Below are 21,456 nucleotides of genomic sequence, written 5' to 3' on the forward strand. Positions count from 1 at the left end.
AAAACAGTAGCAGAGGTTCAGCAGCTAAAGGACTCATCATGGTCTTTTCCCCTCATATTTATTAATGCTCCACTTAAGCTTCAGACAAACTATTGGACCATGCTCTCCTAAATGTACCATACATGTCTGTGTTCATGGTGTAGTTCAGCAAACAAAGAGCAGGGGAAAGATCAGTCGAGCCACTCGTGTGCATTCAGTCAGAAGGAACGACAGGCAAGTGCATTCTGTAGTGACTTCTATTTTCCTCTTCCCCTTTGAAAAGACCATGCACGGATTGCATGCTTCTGTCAGAGTCATGCAACTATTCTCACGTATACAACCACACACATTACACACACACATTAAGTGTATTTGCCCAGCATGAGTGCAAGCATGCATCCTGCCGCACATACACAGTACTTGCCTCCCCATCATGAATATTGAAAGTAATGAGCTTTTCCCCTCAATCCGGGCTCATACTGCAAAGAAGGGATTGTCCCTCATGGCGGCAGTGGCACTGCCACCAAATGAAGGTATTCACTTCATTTAATATTGAATATCATCCTGGCCGGGATCCATAATTCATTATCTAAGTGAAGATGTGGCTCTCGTGGAGAGGATGAGATGTTCAGCCTCGGAGGCCGGGGATGATAGAACAACAGTCTCTCATCCAGGTGGCCACTGAGATCACTCCCTTTCTTCCTCCCGTATCCTTGTGAGAGCTGAAGATCAAGGTTTGTGATTGCATAACATTATATCTGCAGTGTAACGAGCTACCACAGTTCCTGCCAATCAGTACTTAGACGGTTGATCATGGGGATGGCATTTAAAAGCTTTTACATATATCGGTACGTAGCAACAGAAAGGTGAAAAAAGTACCCATATTGCTACAGGTTATTGATACCGTATCTGTGTTTAAAACAGCCATCATGCCTTAAATGTGAGGCCAAAGTTTGTTGATTTGTATTTAATTAGTTACAGTAAATTAATTCCTCCCTATGAATATGATCGCTGTCATTTTGAAAGAAGACTAGTATTCATACTGATTTCAGGTATTTATCTCCAACTCAACAATCTGAACCTAAAATGGTTGGTTTACTCTCCAAAAAACGAAATTCTTCTCTGATTTTCTCCACTAATAATCACGGCAGTAAATATTCCCAAAGTTCCAAGGCTGGTGATTTTTTTAAAAGTCAGTTTTTAGCTAAAATATATTAAAAGATATTAAACATGCGTTAATAACATATTTTACATGCTAGCAAATAACTTCAAACTTGTTATAAGACTGAAAACTAAGTTGGTATGGTCCCGTGGGGTTACACCGTTCTGTTCAGAATTTTAAATCCAAGTTTTTGGAGTTATTGAATAAGTAATTAAACACTTTTTGCCCGTTAGTGTTATAAAAAGATCTACTACAAAGCATTAGCAGCAAATTAGCCAACTTCAGCACCTAGCTGCATATTTGACATCTAACTATTTTCTGGCCATTTTCAAAACTAGATGCTGTGTACTGAACAAACAACATAGTTTACAGTATGTACTGCATTCTGGTCCAACTCTGGTTGCGACTATGTTGTTTCACGCCATAAAAAAAGATTATTTGCAATATGAGATAGAATATATGAAGATTGATCAGGGGAAAACTAGAAATAATCCCAGAAGTAGCAAAGGTAGATACTTGCTGCAAATTGCAAATTGTACAACTGTTTGCATGCTGCCATTTATAACATTATCAAAATCAGTACGTCTCTGTCTTTATCAGAGAAATGCATCGTTACTGGATCCCAGACGTTGTGGAACTTGAACTGCCAGTTTAAATGATAAAAGACTAGTGGCAGAAAGAAGAACTGAGATAATTTTGGGAAGAGTAAAGGTTAAAACATGCCCCCATGGAGGTTTGAGCGCATCACATTGGCATGGAAGGTATGTGGAAGGGCCAAGTTGATAATCTCACACTTTGGATGTCGTGGGAGTGGACTACATGTTGTGCTGCATGCTGGAGGTTAGAGGGCTCTGCACCTGGGAGAACTGCGGTTATAGATGCGTGCAGAGGAGTACTACTCAGTGGATATTTAGTGAGCGGATTTTGTTGCAGAACCACCTTCAGAGAGAATTTAGGATTTTTACCAACACGCACTTTCTTGTCTGGCACTTTTACAAATGTTTACAGGAGACACCACTGGAAAAGAAACTGAATTGACAGGCTCTTCTCCCACAAGTGTGCTTATCCTTTAGATGCAAACTAAAGGATAGGAACTCGAGGCACGATTACAGCTTGCATTGTAATGGACGCTAAATAAATAAAACTGAATTGAATTATATTGCAGCAACAATATTGACTACATTTTCACACACATCTACATTTCTGCATAGTTTTTTGTTAAATAAATAATGGCGCAGTCTGATACAATAAGCTAAGTGCTATGTTTATCTAATTTAAAGACCCGGCAGGGACCAGCTGATTCTATTGTTATCACTATTATTATGTCGTAATATGTAAAATCCAAGAATTGAAACTGGATGTAACCTGCTTTCCCCCCGCTGTATATACTTTCCTGCATTGTGGAAGTGATTTGACAGGAAATTGCTGTTGCACTCAAACGCACAATAAATGTGAAGTAGAAATATCCCTTTCAACTTTTTTCATATTATGGCTTAAAAACAAAAACTACATTTAAATAATGTCACAGGGCTGTACATTTCTGCACTTTGAATTTTCACTCTACTTTGTACAAGATGTTTACATGTGTTTTCTTCTCTCCTTCTTTCTGTAAAAGTGAACTGTATGCTGTTTATTGATGTAGATAAATTCCCAGTAAAGCTGTTTTCCTTCTCACATATTTCGGTTTATTTTATTATTGGAAAAATGCCTGTGATAAAATCCTGATTTTATCACAGCACTGTCTGATATAATAAACTTCAAAAAAGTTGTTTTCTACTTATGTGCACAAAATAGAAAGAATGGATACTGATGTAAAGGATTTGAGAGCGCATCCTATATCATGCTCAGGCTTGATCTCAGAGACGTGGCAGAATTTCAGGACTAACAAGGAGACTGGAGTTCAATAGCAGGCTCAAAACTTATTTCAATATCCATTTTACTTTGTTTAGACACCAAAACTGCTTGGTTATGACTAGTTTAGGATCACACTTTATTTGTAAATGTTTTTTCATCATTAGAATTACATTATGACAGAGCTTGTCACTTGCCTTTTTTTTTCTTTTCTTTTCTTTTTAATTGTAAAACAGTCTCAATATAGTATAGTTACTTTTGTAGTATTCCATCTACTGCTTTCATGTCAGTTAAACCAGCGTTTGTTTTGAATTTTTAGTCAGACTGACCAGCTTTGGCAACACGGACATCAGTAACTGTGTGATGAGAAGAGATGGGAACTGATAAGATTTGTACGATTCCAATTCCATTTTCGATTCTACTTAACGATTCGGTTCTTTATCGATTCTCATTTGGAAAAAAAGGACAACAATAAGGCAAATAGCGCTAATATGATAGGCCGTGTTCATTAGTTAATTAGTTACCTGCAGTATTATTAGTCAAGGACATGCTAACGTTGCTGTTTCTGCTGCTGGGTTGAGAATTACTGACGGTAGTCCAGAGCAGATCGAAAACGCGATATTCATTGGTTGTTATTGCATGTTGTGTATGCAAATGTTTTAGCATGTTGGTACTATTTCCTCCCTTTGATGAAATATCCACTTGACAACTATTGCCCTGTTGTCATATTTTGTACTGAAATGTAACCAGACTTTCAAGCGTTTGTATCGCTTGGGTGCCTTGTTCACTATTGACTGCTGGCTTATGCTCGTTGTGTAGGAACGTGCATAAGCTACGCAACATGCGTGATGATATCATTCATGCCCACTGAAATCAAAAAGGGAATCGTTTGCAAATTTTGCAAAAGATTCTAAGGAATTGAAACACTGGGAACCAGTTCTGAACAAGAACCGGTTCTCGATTCCCATCCCTCGTGATTATTTCGAACTTCATGCCTATAAATTCAACTTTTTCAAATGCTGGAGTTTCCATCCATCCATCCATCGTCCGCCGCTTATCCGTTCCCGGGTCGCGGGGGCAGCAGTCTCAACAGTGATGCCCAGACTTCCTTCACCCCAGACACTTCCTCCAGCTCTTCCGAGGGGAGTCCAAGGCGTTCCCAGGCCAGCTGAGAGACATAGTCTCTCCAGCATGTCCTGGGTCTTCCCCGGGGTCTCCTCCCAGAGGGACATGCCTGGAACACCTCCCTAGGGAGGCGTCCAGGAGGCATCCGGTACAGATGCCCAAGCCACCTCAGCTGACTCCTCTCAATGTGAAGGAGTAGCGGCTCGACTCCGAGCTCCTCCCGAACTCCTCACCCTATCTCTAAGGGAGTGTCCAGCCACCCTACGGAGGAAACTCAGCCGCTTGTATTCGCGATCTTGTCCTTTCGGTCACTACCCAAAGTTCATGACCATAGATGAGGGTAGGTGCGTAGATTGACCGGTAAATCGAGAGCTTCGCCTTTCGACTCAGCTCCTTCTTCATCACGACGGTCCGGTACATCGACCGCATAACTGCGGACGCTGCACCGATCCGTCTGTCAATCTCCCGCTCCATCATTGCCTCACTCGTGAATAAGACCCCGACATACTTGAACTCCTCCACCCGAGGCAGGACTTCTCCACCCACCCGGAGAAGGCATGCCACCCTTTCCCGGTGGAGAACCACGGCCTCGGTTTTGGAGGTGCTGATTCTCATCCCTGCCGCGTCGCACTCGGCCTAAAACCGCCCCAGCACATGCTGAAGGTCCCGGTCCGATGAAGCCAACAGGACAACGTCATCCGCAAAAAGCAGAGAAGAAATCCTGTGGTTCCCAAACCGGATCCCCTCCGGCCCCTGGCTGCACCTAGAAATCCAGTCCATATAAATTATGAACAGGACCGGTGACAAAGGGCAGCCCTGCCAGAGTCCAACATGCACCGTGAACAAGTCTGACCTACTGCCGGCAATGCGAACCAGACTCCTGCTCCGATCATACAGAGACCGGACAGCCCTTAATAGAGGGCCCCGGACTCCATACTCACTGAGCGCCCCCCACAGAATGGCACGAGGGACACAGTCAAATGCCTTCTCCAGATCCACAAAACACATGTAGGCTGGTTGGGCAAATTCTCATGCACCCTCGAGCACCCTGCGGAGGGTATAAAGCTGGTCCAGTGTTCCGCGACCGGGACGAAAACCGCATTGTTCCTCCTGAATCCGAGGTTCAATTATCGGCCGTATTCTCCTCTCCATTACCCTGGCGTAGACTTTCCCGGGGAGGAGAGAAGTGTGATCCCCCTATAGTTGGACCACACTCTCTGGTCCCCCTTTTTAAAGAGAAGGACCACCACCCCGGTTTGCCACTACAGCGGCACTGTCCCCTTCCTCCATGCAATGTCGGAGAGGCGTGTCAACCAAGACAGCCCTACGACATCCAGAGACTTGAGGTACTCAGAGCGAATCTCATCCACCCCCGGTGCCCTGCCACTGAGGAGCTTATGAACCACCTCAGTGGACTCGGCTTGGGTGATGGATGAGCACGCCCCAGTCCCCAATCTCTGCTTCCTCAGTGGAAGGCATGTCAGTCGGGTTGAGGAGATCCTCAAAGTATTCCTTCCACCGTCCGACGATGTCCCCAGTCGAGGTCAACAGCTCCCCAGCCACACCATAAACGGTGCCGGCAGAGTACTGCTTCTACTGCGTCAGGAGTCCCACAGGCTAACATAGCCCGGTAGGACTCCTTCTTCAGTCTGACGGCATCCTGTACTTCCGGTGTCCACCACCGGGTTCTAGGATTGCCGCAACGACAGGCACTGGAGACCTTGCGACCACAACTTCGAGCCGCCGCGTTGACAATGGAGGCAGAGAACATGGTCCACTCGGACTCGATGTCCCCCGCCTCCCCCGGGATCCGAGAGAAGTTCTCTCGGAGGTGAGAGTTGAAGATGTCCCTGACAGAGGGCTCAGCCAAACGTTCCCAACAGACCCTCACAATCCGTTTGGGTCTGTCCGGTCTGTCCAACCTCCTCCTCCGCCAGCGCATCCAACTCACCACCAGGTGGTGATCGGTCAACAGCTCAGCCCCTCTCTTCACCCGAGTGTCCAAGACATGCAGCCGAAGGTCAGATGAAACGACAACAAAGTTGATCATTGACCTCCGGCTTAGGGTGTCCTGGTGCCACGTGCACTGATGAACACCCTTATGCCAGTCCAACAACAAAACACTGCTCGGGTTCAGATCAGGGAGGCCGTTCCTCCCAATCACGCCTCTCCAGGTAACACTGTCATTGCCCATGTGAGCGTTGAAGTCCCCCAGTAGAACAATGGAGTCCCCAGTTGGAGCACCTCCAGTACCCCTCCCAGGGACCCCAAGAAGGCCGGGTACTCCGCACTGCTGTTCGGCCCATAGGCACAAACAACAGTGAGAGACCTTTTCCCGACCCGAAGGCGCAGGGAAACGACCCTCTCGTTCACCGGGGTGAACTCCAACACATGGCGGCTGAGCTGAGGGGCTATAAACAAGCCCACACCAGCTCGCCGCCTCTCACCCTGGGCAACTCCAGAGTAGTGGAGGGTCCAGCCCCTTTCGAGGAGCCGGGTTCCAGAGCCCAAGCTATGTGTGGAGGTGAGCCCGACTATCTCTAGCCGGTATCTCTCAACCTCACACACAAGCTCCGGCTCCTTCCCCCTCAGCGAGGTGATATTCCATGTCCCCACTGTGAGGGTTTTGGTCCAGGGATTGGGTCGTCGAGGCACTCCGCCACGACTGCTACCCAGATCACATGGCACCGGCTTGTCATGGACCTTCCTGCGGGTGGTGGGCCCACGGGAAGGCGGGCCCACGTCGCCATTTCGGGTTGAACCCGTCCGGATCCCACGGGCAAAGACCCGGCCACCAGGCGCTCGCCTTCGAGCCCCAACCCCAGGCCTGGCTCCAGGGCGGGGCCCCGGTGACGCCGATCCGGGCGACGTTACGGTCCTCGCTGTCTTCCTCTTCATAACAAGCTTGTGAACCACTCTTAGTCTGGCCCATCACCTAGGACCTGTTTGCCATGGGAGACCCTACCAGGGGTGTAATGCCCCGGACAACATAGCTCCTAGGATCACTCGGGCACACAAACCCCTCCACCACAGTAAGGTGGCGGTTCAAGGAGGGGTGCTGGAGTTTCCTTTTAATAATATACTCATGTCAGAGGTTTGTTTTCAATATCCCAACTGCTACACTATTAAAATCACATCCCAAATTGCTTTTTAAAGTGCGAAAAAGAAATTACAGGAATCTCATACTCTTGAGAAACTGAATGTATTAAACTTTCAAACTGGTGCAACAGAACTCAATGAAGAAAATCACCATACGTGCACAACATTTAGCCATCACCACATCAGCAGAGACATATGCAGTGACTTTTAAAATGATGTTAGTTTCAAAAAAGATAATTACAGAGTTGACTGTAAACTGCGATATGTACCTATGTGACTTGTTTGACATGGTGTTTACTGCCATTCCCATTGATGCACCTCGTGCAGTCCAGAGCTTTTTGCCTAGAAGGCCATTACAAAACTGATTTCAAACATATATCTAAAAATCTTTTTTGGGAACTATGATTTAGTCATTTCAATTCAACACTAGTAGTGAGTCAGATGGAGTAATCCTCCTGACTTAAACCGAGGGAGGTTCACTTGCCCTGTGGTAGAAGCTGAATTCAGTTTACTACGATGAATAATTCAAACAATATGCAAGGCCACTTATAATTTAGATATTCAGAGCAGCTATGTTTACTGCGTCATGCTCCTTTCAGTCAGCACTTTTTTCTTTTTCTTTTTTTTTGCATGTGTTCACAGTAACAGGAGGGTGAGAGAAAGACCAGATAAAAGAGGATGTGAGAATGAGGAAGCATTTATGCAGCTGCAGCAGCAAAGATAAAACATACGCCTGGGTGCCTCACTGTTAACTCTCAGGTAGATATTTGTGAGGCATGCTGTTTTTTATGGTTAGAGAATATCTTGTGGTTAGATTCCAAACATCAGCTCCTTTGTTACAGCTCATAATCAGGTTTTAAGCACCGAACCTCATAAATCCAGTCAGGCCCTCAATTCGAACTGTAATTACCGCTGCTGGAGCCAAGCAACTCCACTGGGTCCAAAGCTGTGTTTTTCTGAGCATTTCACCATCCAGATTAGCAATCGTGTTGACCCACCACAGAAAATATTCCATGTAAAGGATAAGGAGTAAATTAGCTTTCTGAGCAAATGTGTGCCACTGTAATAGATCCTCTGGGGCAAAGAGAAAGAACAAAGACTTGCGCTTCTGTGAACACTCCCTCACTACAGGACATCTCAGTCTGCTCTTACAACTTTAATTACACAGAAAGATGGATTTGCTGCTCAGTCTGGTGACAAAGATGCAGGACAGCTGATCCAGAAAACCTACAATCCTAACCTACCGCTCACTGCTATCTAGGATGGGCCAGTAAAGGATGACAGGACCACAGAACACTGTGTCCCATTTCCATTGTCTCTTCATCCCTTCGGGGAAATAGTAAAGCAGGAAAACCTGTCCAGTTTCATTTTCAAGAGGCCTAAATAAAGCCAAGTTTACTCAATGGAGACTCTTTGCACTAAGAATAAAACCACGATTGCCTAAAGCCAGCTGCTAGTGGTATACATAACCCAGTCTGGTTCATCCCTTTCAGCAAGAAATATTTTAGACTATTAGTATTTTAGGTAACATAAATATAAAACCTTTCCTCTGAATTATTGATAACTTACTGGAGATGGCTTCCAGTCAACAGTTTCTTCTACCAAAATGTCAACATACAAGTGGAGTCCCAATATACAAGAAAAGACGAAGGTATCATAACCTTTTGGAAGTTTCTCTATGGTCTCTTTGTAGGACAGCATACATTTCCAAATTAAAAGACATTCATCCTCTACCTACCAGACCACTCGTCAGAGCGAATAGTCTTGGCAAAGCCTTTGGCACCTTAATTACCAGCAATCTAAAGATGAGCCTATCTGCCCGCAGCCCGACAGGCATATGACCACGACGGCTTTATACGTCAGCGCCACTGTGTCAGAGCAGATCTCCATTCACACCCACTTCAGCCCTCACACGTCATATCGCTTTACCCTGGCTGTGTAAGCTCCCATGGGCATTGCCAGTGGTGCCGTTTCCACCAGGTTTCATGAACACTTAGATGATGCTGGAGACTGCACTCTCTTCTTAAGGTAAACTCTATTTGTTAATAGAACGTATATAATCATTCACCCAACCAAAATGAAGAAAAAAGAAAAAAAATGGAAAGGTAATTTTTATGTCCTTGCTTCAAACAAAAAAAACTACCGTCTTGTAGCTAAATCAGACACGTCCGCTACCGCTGCACTGCCTGTTGTGACAGATTGCCTCTTTAGTATGCAGGTGGAAATGGACAAAGGAGACTTGGGAATGGAGGGCTCAGCAAGATTTGTCACATTTTGACACTCGCTTTGCTCCAGTAACCCATGTAACACTAGGTCAATGTAATCCACCCCATTTCTGCAGAGCAATGTTTTTCCACAGCAGATAGGATGATAGAGGTCGATGTGCAGCCAGTGTGTGTGTGTGTGTGTGTGTGTGAACCGAAGCTGCATGGGTATCAGGTTTTAATTTGAAGTCTAATCTCACAGAATTCGGTGAAGAACAATAAATATAGGTGGATTTGTTTCATACGTCTCAGGTTTACTGCACCTTAATCACAAGGAGTAACCTTTTTAGAGAAATCTAGAAGTGCAGGCATCAACAGAGTAACAAGTTGAAGGTCAGAGCGGTGCCTAGAAATTAATAATATTGTATTTTTTTTTGTTTTTACTGGCTATCCTGAATGCAATTTATCCTATATCCAGGATATGCAGACTTGTTATAGCTGGAAAAGGATTGATGTAATAACAATGTTTTAGTTTAGCGCCATTAGGAATTTAAGTAAGTCATGACATTGACTATTTTACTGCACATCGAGTGCCGTGTGATGAAACCCTCAGACTGCCTAAACTGTTGTATTTATCCTTATTAATTCAAAGTGCTTTTCCTGGTATGAAAATTCAAGATCTTTTATTTATTTGAATATTAATTTATTGTGATGGGAAGAATAAAATATAGCAGTAAATATCACAAAAATACATGAACAAGAGATAAATATTAATGTCTATCAATATAGAAATAAATAAATAAAATAATAGGAACTGCAGGGTATAGGCAAGACAAGGCAAGTTTATTTGCATTTGCACGTTTCATGTACAAGACCATTCAAAGTGCTTTACACAAAAAGCAGAACTTAAAAACAGACATACTTGAGTTAAAAGGAATTAAACAAAATAGATGCCAGAAATAAAGGTAGTAGGGCATTATGGTGAATTACTGAAATGCAGCAGTAATTTAAAAGTTTTTAACCTTGACTTGAAGCAAATTAGTTTCAGTAGCCCTGATGCATTCTGGGAGTTTGTTCTCCAGGTGAGGAGCATAAAAGGTGAAAGCTGCCTCATCTGTTTGGTTCTAACTCTGGGTACAGAAAGTAGGCGTGACCTTAATGGTCTGAGACCATTAAGAGATTTATAAACCAACAGAGACAAACAGGAAACCAGTGTAAGGATCTAGGAACTGGAGTTATATGGTCCACTCTCCTGGTCTTAGTGAGGACTCGGGTCTCCTGGTCTTAGTGAGGACTCGGGTCTCCTGGTCTTAGTGAGGACTCAGGTCTCCTGGTCTTAGTGAGGACTCAGGTCTCCTGGTCTTAGTGAGGACTCTGGTCTCCTGGTCTTAGTGAGGACTCGGTCAGTAGTGTTCAGGATTAACTGCAGCTGGTTGATGGAGAGCCGTGAGAACAGCGTTACAGTAGTCTGGTCTACTGAAGATAAAAGAATGGACAAGTTTTTCTAAGTCCTGCTGAGACATCAGTCCTTCAATCCATAACATGTTCTTTAGGTGATAACAGGCTGACTTCACTACCGTCTTGATGTGGCTGTTAAAGTTCAGGGGCCTCATCTATAAAGCTTGCTTGCGCAGAAAAAGCGCCTGAAAGTTGTGGAAGCCGCCATCTACGCAAAGCCTCGGATCTAAAAAGAAAAAACTAACCGAAAAATCTGCGGATCCCTACGGCAACCCTCACCCTCCCGTAAGAATCTACTTAAGACATGGGGAACTGGCGACGCATGCGGTGAGGTGGTGAAATGCAGCCAGATACATGTCATACTCCCAGTGACTGCGTCCACATGCACTCAACAACCACTGTAAAACGCGAAGATTGGCAAAAACACGAATGTGGACTGCATGTAAACATAGTCAATGTCATCACATATCAGACTTACAGATCCATTTAGGTTCTGCGTTACACCAACGCAGAGCCTACGCCGTAGGGTACGGCGTATGGTGCGCATTGCCGCGTACCCTACGCTGTAGGCTCTGCGTTGGTGTGACGCGGAACCATAAATCAGCCCTGAGCAGCTCTGAGGAGAGGGGTGGGGGAGCGGGGCTCCGCTCCCGTCTTCGCATCGCTTTCGCACAGACAGTCTTGAGGATTTGCAATCACAGGCTGAGCCTACCGTTAGTTGTAAAGTGGGAGGGACAAATACATGATTTTGAAAAGTGGGGGGGGACATGTCCCCCCTGTCCCCAGTGGTAATTGCGTCGTGGCACTAACGGGCAGCAACGGCGTGCTGCCACTCACTCGCTTTATTTTATTGTATACTATTTATATACTTATTCTAACTTTTACTGTGACCACCAAATAATGTGGTTTTCCTGTCCTCCACATCATCTACAACATCTACTGTAGATCTAAGTCTCCGTGAAAGTCAGTGTCACGGTGGCTGGACACCCTCTCATTCATTCTGACGCCAAACAGTCTGCAGGAAGCCACTGCGCATGCTCAGTAGGTTCATCCATATGCATTTATGGTAAAATGTGGGCGTGTAGAGGGCGGGATATGAGGCGGATTCAGCTGCGCAGCCTTCCAGCTGGACTGTGATTCATAAAGCGAACATTGCGTGCAAGTCTGCGAGCACATGGTTTTATTGATCCGGTTTTTTTTTTGCGCCCGGCATTTTCGGCTTTTGAGTGTACGTGCACTTTTAGTATGACTCCTACGCAGTCCATTTTAAATGAGGCCCCAGGTCTTTCCAGAACCAGTCCCAGATTTATGGCTTGGCTGTTTGTTTTTAGCTTCACTGCTTGAAGCTGAGTGCTGACTTTTGATCTTTCTTCCTTTGCTCCAAACACTATTAATTCTGTTTTGTCTTCATTTAACTGAAGAAAATTCTGCCACATTCACTCTTTAATCTGATCAATGCAATTTATCAATGTTTAAATTGGACTATAGTCTCCTGGTAAGACAGTTATGTAGATTTGCATGTCATCTGCATAGTTTTGGTAACATATTTCGTTTTTTTTTCATAATTTGAGCAAGCAGGAGTGTATAGATGTTAAACAACGTAAGCCCCAGAATTGAACCTTGAGGAACTCCACGTTATTTTTGTGAGGGCCGATTTGTAGTTACCTAAAGACACAAAATAGTCTGTCTTTTAGATAAGACGCCAACCAGGCAAGTGCTGTGCCAGAAAAACCCACGCAGTTCTTCAACTGGTCTGTCGAGATGTTATGGTCGACTTGAATGCAGCACTGAGATCCAGTCAGCGCGAGACTGAAATGTTGCCACTATCTGTATTGAAGCGGATGTCATTAAGGACATTTACTAGAGCTGTCCCAGTGCTGTGATGTGGACCGAAACTGGCTGGAAGATATCAAAACAGTCATAGAATTGTTAAGCAAACTAGAAAAATGCAGTGAGAGTAGTATTGAATAATTTCTATGGAATAAGATCTGGAATACTGATCAATCTGATCACAATACACATTTCCACTGTCTTATAGTAAATTCCAGATGACTCAGAACCCAGAAAATTCGACGCATCATCTGAACAAGGTTAGGATGTAAGTGGTTAAAGGTGGCATTCCTGAATGTATTCAATATCGTAGCACGTTTCATTTGTCAATGACATTGCAGATCATAAAGGGAGAGAAATGCAAGTGTTCTCCAATGTTCCTTTGAGAAACACTATCTTTAAACATTTCACTAATGTTTGTCATCCATTTGTCAACACACCTCTGATGTTTTATGGATACTACTTTTACACCAAATCTTAATTAACATAAACCATCTGAAATGCATTCTTTCCCAGATTACATTTATTAATCACTGTATTACCACCCAAACTGTTCTAGTGCCACAATTGCACAACTGTGGGCACATGATCAAAAGGGTCCCAACTGGGGTTCAGTTCAATTTATTTACCACATAATTTAAGAAAATTAATGCAGATTATATTTTTTTGATCATTAATTTGTGCATCTGTCTGTTAATTCAGTCGTAAGCAGCGTGTGTGATTTGGTGTTTGAGCTTAGAATGTTTGTCAGGCCGCAAACAAAATCTTGTTTGGGCCACCAAAATCCTAAGACCGGCCCTGCATAGAACTTCACCTCATATGCACACACAAACGCATTGATTTACGAGGATGAAAAAGTAGCTTTGAGAAGCCGTCTCAGCTGCATATTGCATGGCATTATCACCTTCCCTTGGGATGCTCTGATTAACTATTCTTAACCATGGAGATTCATGTGCCGCTTCTTTTACATAATTCCTTATCTCTAATGCATTATTCATGTGAAACTGTGCAAGTGAGATGACATTGTGCTGGGGAGTGCAGGGGAACGAGCGAGGACATAAACTCTTGTCTTTTTCTAAAGTTTGTGACCTGAAGTGAGTACTGGAATTATAAGAAAAGAAAGGTTGTTCACCATTCACTGGAAATCAAGCCCCCACCAACCCCACACTTAAGCTTAATAATAATTTATATCGCTGGGTTGAAGCTACATCATTCATAGAAAGTATAAAGTATAATAAAAAACGTTTTTTGTGCTCAGTGCGTACGGTGTATCAGAAAGAGAGCATGTAACCTCCCTTGTCAGTATACACATGAAACAAAATGCCTCAGCATTTTGTACATAGCAGAATTTAAAAAGTATTGTACCCCTGAGCAAAAAACACAAAAAAATATACTATGTAAAAACACACCTCAGTGTGTCCAGTTAAAAAAAAAACAGCTTCTAAATGTTATTCCTCTTTTGATATACTAGTGTGACTAAGTGGCAACAAAAAAATCTTAAATAGGAGGCAGATCCCCCGTGAACCTGTACAGGATTAAGCGGGAATAGAATATGGATGGATGGATGAGGTAGATCATTACCCTGGGCCTGTTAAAGATCTTGAAGTGCCCAGGAGTAAGGTCAGAAAGAACAGACCCATTTTGCATATCCACTTCTTTTTGGAAACCTTGATATCCTGCTAATGTGTAAAACCACCTTGATCAGAAATAAATGGAACATTTCTGTATAACATTATCAGCCTCTCACATTATTATGGGAGCCTTTATCACATATTTCTCCTTTACAGTGTTGCTTGATTTAATTGAGATTTGCAGATATTTGTTCAGCTATCTTAAAGTCTTACCACAGCATTTTGATCAGGATATGACCTGAACTTTGAGTGTGTTGTTGCAACACCTTGATTCTTTTGTTTTGCTGTTCTTCTACTGAAGTTTTGCTGCTGAGGTCATGATCATTGCCCAGTTTAATCCAAGTATTATCTGTTGGATAAATGTCCTCACATTTGTCTCTAGGATATTTTTGTGTATCAAAGAGTTCATGATGGACTCAGACACTCCAAAGTGCTCAAATCTGTGGCTGGAAAACAATTCCCAATCATCACCCCTCCACTACCATGCCTAATAGCTGATATGATGCAACTTTGTAAATCTAAGCCATGCTGCCATATTATTTACTTTTTAGAGGGGAGCTGTTTATCATGATTCCAATTCCACATAAGCAATGCTTGGTCAGTCTTTTTCTAAGTGTACTTTAATGAACTGAGCTAACTGAATTGTCTTTGAGTTTTGTTCAGTTTGGCCTTTGAGAAATTATAAGATTGGCATTTGAGCCGAATCTGTTCCACTTGTGAATATCAGAGATGAACTTCAAAGTGTTTATATATGGTCTTATAACCCTTCCCATATCGATTGAGCAGCATCAAATGCGTCTCTGAGATCGATAGTGATGTTTTCCTCCTTGGCAGCTGACACCTGAATGCTACAAACCAGGAACCTTCAAAACTTCAAATTACTTTTACAGAGGTGGTCCAGTTGGTGCTTAGCAGCACTTGGCTGCTACATAACCTCTTAATTCCTCCTGAAATAGTGTGTCCTTAGTTTTTATACACACTGCTTCAACATCTTGGCTTATTTTTGTCAAAAAAGATATTGTTACTGTGTATCTTGTCATGTTTTGTTGTTCATATGATGTTGTAATTTGCTTTGATAAGAGCCAGATTATTATTTTTTTTAATTATAATGACATTTACTTTTTTAAACTTTACATATACGTGGATCACAGTAAATATAGTTTTTTGATAATAGTGATTTTCTTTTCTGTTTTCTTCTGCATATGATTAGTAAATGGAAGGCTGTATATTTGTTCTGAATCTATAATCCAACACTTGGGCTCTATCTAATATTTTAAGATTGGAAAAATTACTATTATACTTTTAACTAAAATTTGATTTTCAAATTTGAAAATAAATGCTAAATAATTTCATGTTATACATTTTTGTTAACATATATATCTGATATATCAAAGTAGAAAGCTTTATTTATTTAAAAGAAAATGGGCTCCTAACTTTTTGCACCCTTGTGGTTTCTGCGTAGGAATATATTTTATATATCCAAAATAACATGCAGTTGGTACAGTTACAGTTAGCCTTGACATTTCACCTGGGCTCCAACATACAATAAGCTCTGATATTCCAGTCTTTTCACTTAAACATCTCATAGTTTTGTGCTTTCTTTTCTCATCTGCATGTTTGTCACCCTGCAGAAATGTATCCCAGACTGTCAAAACATCACATCTAGAAGAGAGAATAGCTCAAATCCCATCAAAATGAATGGCAGCAGGAACAGAACATCATTGAAGTAGGAGGTCATAAGCGTGGCTACCCATAACTGGCCACATGATCGTCTTGTTGGCTGTAAAGAATTCTATGTTGCATAATAAGACCATGAATGGTCTTATTAGTCTCTGCATCCTGTTCAATGATCTTTGACCCCTTCCTGTTTTATATTGTGACTGCTTTTTCACGTAGAGTTGATGTTTTCTGGTCCATGAAGCTCCTCGCTGGTATTGTTACCTGCAGCTGATGTGTGTCGTGTTGACCAGCTCTTCCATGCCTGGTTTGTCTTAATGATGTGAAGTTGCAGTTATATATCTGGGGAGTAGCTGAAGCTTTGTGAAACAAACTTTCTACAATGTAAAGTAAGAGTAAAAATAAAATGTTGTGACAATACAGTAGTCTGTCTGGAGAATTGCATGTAAAGCATGTAAAATTCACTGGTTTCAGGTTCCAGAAACAAGAGCTTTTTTTGGCTAATCTGAGCCAGTTGGATCCAGCTGTCCTTCCTGACTTTGAGAGATGTATTAAATAAAGTTTAGGCAAAGTCTCTTCTCTCTCCCTCTCTCTGAAATCAGCCATGTCCTGCCTGTCAGAAAAATAGTCAAGCGATTCTGGTTGGGAGCTAAGCCTACTTTTGTGTTTTTGCATTTTCAATCCAACCTCTAAATCTTTCACACAAACTTCTTTTCCTTTCTGTCAGCCTGCTTCTCTCTTCTCTGCCTGCCTTCTTTTTCCTCTTTCATTCCCCTGCTGCTTTGAAAGTCCTTGATTCAACCATCTAGCAGAAAAAAACTGTAAAGAAAAGACATTAAGCATTGGTAGACACCTTGAGGGCCTATTCATACATAAACAATGACAGGAGGTTCACTGAAGCCTCCTGATTTTAATGCGTTCGTGTCAACTCCCTTCAATTTATGCACACTATGAATAGTTTACAGACTAAACTCGTTATTGTTCTTGCAGTTTGGTTTTATGCCATTGGATGAGTAAAGCACTTGCCCAAAGCTCCCCATTCAGCTGTTTATGGCTATCAGAGAAGCTGTAAAATTGAGCTTATTCAGATCAAGTAATTTGAACTCTATGCCACGTATGACACACCCTACATTTAACTACACATGTTTTTGAGTTTCAGCATTACAAATGGTGATGCATTCCTCATTACTGAGATGAAATTGATTGATTCTACACTTGTACAAATGAATGTAAGAGTATGCAGAACAAAAAGATAAAATGAAAGATGTGCTGGGCTATGGAGGTGTAGCAGGAGTAATGTAATCTAGAGTCTGCAGCTGTTTTCTTCTTTCTATAAAATCCTGACTGTGAATTTAAGTTCTACTGCAAATGTTCTGGATGTAATCATCTGGTAATAAAGTATTCTTAAATTACCATGACTATGATTATCAGTGCAGATAGGACTGTTATCCAGAGATATTGATATGACAGTTGCAGGTGATGAGCAGCTCTTTAAATCAGAGATTTCAGAACCTCCAATCAGGAAGTTGTCATACCAATACGGCTGCATCCATTTAAGTATAAATAATGCATTTCGCATTTGTGGAATTTATGTTTTACTCAAACAAAATCAATAAAAATGTTATTATCCATGTATGAATCTATTTAAATGATAAAATGGCTATTAGGTGGACACAATGTACTCCCTTTGTATAATAGCAAGCGCAAATTAACACTTTGGTTGAGAACTGATGACACTGAAGTTCACACATTCATTTTAGAAGAAAGTCACCCCATGGGAGACTAAAGTTAAAGCCATTATTACTGGCTCCCAGTCTCCCCCTCCATGTGATAGATTTAAAAAACAACAACATAGAAACCCATGAACCATTAATGAAAAGTCACAACTGAAATAGATCTGAAAAACGTGATGAGAGTTGAAAATGCATACTGTATAATTTAGGCTCCGGAGGTTAGAGATCAGTTCTCAGTAATGAGGAAGTGCAAAGCGCTTTTCCTTGAGCTGATTGTCATCGAGAGCAGGGTTAATAGTGCTGTCCAGGGTCCTGACCTTTAGAGCTGAGGTCTTCTCAGTCTTTATAAGCAGACTACCACGAAACACAATGTTACTCCTTCACACGCAACTATTTCACTGACTGCATTTGAGTTTAGCTTCATACTGGAGAAAAGACTGTGACCCGCAGAGAGCACATTTTAAATCCAAATCTGCAAAACACCAAATATCCATCAAAATGACAGCTATTTCAGGCTAGTCTGGGATTATTTTTGGTTTTCACATATGCAGGGAATTGATTAGTCAGTTCACTAACACGCATCATCATCAAGTAAACAAAACAACAATATTATCAGTGTCTCTGATTGTACACTCCTAAATGAGTGCAGTGTCATCGTGGCAAATTTTCCGCTGTCGAAAAATGTTTTATTGATCACCGTAACCTCTCCTATAGTTACAATCCTGACACTTTGCTGATTGTACATGATACAGACTTTTTGATCTCCCAACATCTATTATAAAATGGTCAAAACTGACATATTTATAGACACATGGAGACCATCCATCAAAGGAGTGAAGTATTTGAATCACTCATTTGTGATAAACAGCATCATGAGCAGAGGTGTCACGTAACGAAGTACAAATACTTCGTTACCTTACTTAAGTAGAAATTTTGGTTATCTATACTTCACTGGAGTAATTATTTTTCAGACGACTTTTTACTTTTACTCCTTACATTTTAAAAACAGCCTCGTTACTCTATTTCATTTCGGCCTTTAATAAAAACTATCAGTTAAATTGCTCCATCCGGATAGAGTGAATTTGGTTGTGGTTGTTTCAGATGTTCTTGTCCAGTTTTGTTCTTACATCCGTTCCCTCAGATTCCTGCAACTAAACTTGGATGTACATTCCAATAAAGGTTAGGATAAATGATAACATGCCTCTGAAGTTTGACTTTTTGCACCATTACAATACTTATAGGCAACTAGTCATCACATCTTCTGCTCTCTGAAACACATGTTAATGCTCAATAGTACACATATATGGTTCTTTAATATATTTGCATTATACTAAGATGCATTCATTTTCAATGGCTTTTGTCCTTAATGGATTTTTTCCCCCTTACATTACTTTTACTTTTATACTTTAAGTAGTTTTGAAACCAGTACTTTTATAATTTTACTTGCGTATAAAACTTGAGTTGATACTTCAACTTCTATACTGTAGGAGTATTTTTAAACTCTAGTATCTATACTTCTACCTGAGTAATGAATGTGAATACTTTTGACACCTCTGATCATGAGGGGTATAAAAGCAGCAAGAGTAGCACCCCTAGTGGTGTACCATTCCCTTACATACAGGTTTTAATATACGTGGAACAGTGACTATATAAAACCCCAAGCACTCCCAGACATCGCCCTACTGAAAAGTCATGTCTGCACATTTAGAATGATTATCATTACTTTACAAAACATTTTTCCCCCTCTGTTCTGCCGTACAATATGCATTTGCATGTCTGGCTCAGGCCCCAAGGCTTTGCAGCTTTACACCCGCTGTGCGTTTGGATTTGTGGACAAAGTAAAAAGGGTTGTCCTGTAAAAGCAGTGGCAATGCTGATCTAATGAGAATGCTCTCTGAGTTGTTGCCTCCTCTGATCATTGTCCCTATTAATCAGAAAGCTATTTGTGATGCTGCATTAAATTCGGGGATGTCTAAAATGTGAAAAATGACAATTTCCTGGGGGAAATCAATGATGATCACTGTACTATTAATGGTCCCTTTAGAGGAACAGCATCCATTGACGTGCAGTTCTGCCCAACAATCACTGGCAGAGAATAAGCTCTAATTTAGAGCTAGTATACCCTTTTTCAGTCTTTAAAGTTAGAGCGAGGGCTCTAGATGAAAAACATCAGTACTCACATGTGCCTCTTGCTGGTGTTTTTAGACATCAAACAGATCAAACAAAAAGTGAAACAAAAGCTGTGTTGTCCTTCCTTGGCAGTGCAAATGCAGATAGAAAGACAGAGAAAGGAGAGGAAAGTAAAACACGTGTTAGTGTTTTGTAGCTGTATTGCAGTACGTCTTCAGGGTAAAAGGTATACATACTCACTCATCTCTTACTGCTCTTGGTGTTTCTCAGGTCAACGTGGGGCAATGAGCTCACGGCCAGTCACTGCCGTGAGTCCATTTCACTTCTCCAGGGGGTTTAAATCCATATGTTACCTTTGATTTATAGTTGACTTCCTGCACATCTGTTCATACGAATACTTTAACTAATGCGAAATGAGGGCACCAAGTTGGTTTGGTGAGACCAGCAGTGTTTGTGCGTGTGACAAACGAGATCAGGTGTGCACTGTACATAAAAAGGCCACGGGTGGTCTTTACTTATGCATGACGTGACCGCTTTCCAGTTGATCAGTGATTTAATTTTCCATGTCAGATCACTTCAGAGATATGTGTGTCTGCAAATGTCAGTCTGGACAAGAAAAGGGATGGTACGGAGTCATCATGTGCATGTGCTGTGTTGCTCAGAGTACAATGTTTTTGCCTTTACAACCAAGATTTCCTTTCATAAATTCTTATATTGTATGTTTGCAGGTTCAGAATGTATTATTTTTCTTCTCTTCTGCAAATGCCGGGCTTAACTACTAGCAATGTAAGCTTCCAAAAGGTTGCCATTGATGTATGCAGAAATTAGCTTAAGTCTCCAGCAGTCTTTTGTCATTGGTGACAGTAGAAACTAGCTAGAAGATAAGTTATGTACACTTAAATTTGATATTCTTATTGAATTGTAAACTGTTCATACATGCAGTTAAATCAGAAGTTTTGGTTCACAGTGTGTAACGCAACACAATTATACTTTCCTTCGTAGCTGTTTTGTTGTGTCTGCCAGCTCCTCCGGGAGATTTGTGGCTTTGTAGCTTATAAATGCTCCAGAATGTTCACAGCTAGGTGCATAATTACATATATGGCGTTGGGCAGTAGGTACATTATGAATTAAGGGTTGTTTTTTCTGTAAACAAATCTGGTTTTGGGGTTAGGGGAACCACAGAAGATGATTTTCTGTGGGTTAGCCAACAGTTACGCCATCATTTAACTGGTTTTACATATTGTTATGTGTGTCATCTGAGAGGAAAATAGAATTCAACATATTTTCATGCTGCAGAAGGTGTAACATGTAGCAGAAGATGGGTTTTCTAAACCAGATTCAGTGGTTTAGAGAAGAAAAGTCTCTGAAGTTACTTTAAAAAAGAGACCCCGTACCTGATAGAGGTGGTCTATAGAGTCCTGTCACTGGGGAAGTATTTTGCCGTATATGGAACCCAACGTTTTACCTGTACTTGTCTGGTGGGAGAGGATTAGCATTGGCCAGAGAAGGAAGAGTTGAATTTGTCACATTATATTTCCAAATTCTTACTTTTGCTCTAAACCACTGTTTTTCATTTA

The 21,456-nt window shown here is 41.7% G+C and overlaps 1 protein-coding gene across 4 annotated transcripts in view; it reads left to right on the forward strand.

The window, feature by feature from the left end:
• Positions 1-21,456, forward strand: part of dlgap4a (discs, large (Drosophila) homolog-associated protein 4a) — a 120,076-nt gene that overhangs the window by 45,631 nt on the left and 52,989 nt on the right. The gene's annotated exons all lie outside the window — the stretch shown is intronic.

The sequence above is a fragment of the Cololabis saira genome, chromosome 12 (genome assembly GCF_033807715.1).
Source record: "Cololabis saira isolate AMF1-May2022 chromosome 12, fColSai1.1, whole genome shotgun sequence".
In the NCBI taxonomy this organism is placed as follows: Eukaryota; Metazoa; Chordata; class Actinopteri; order Beloniformes; family Belonidae; genus Cololabis; species Cololabis saira.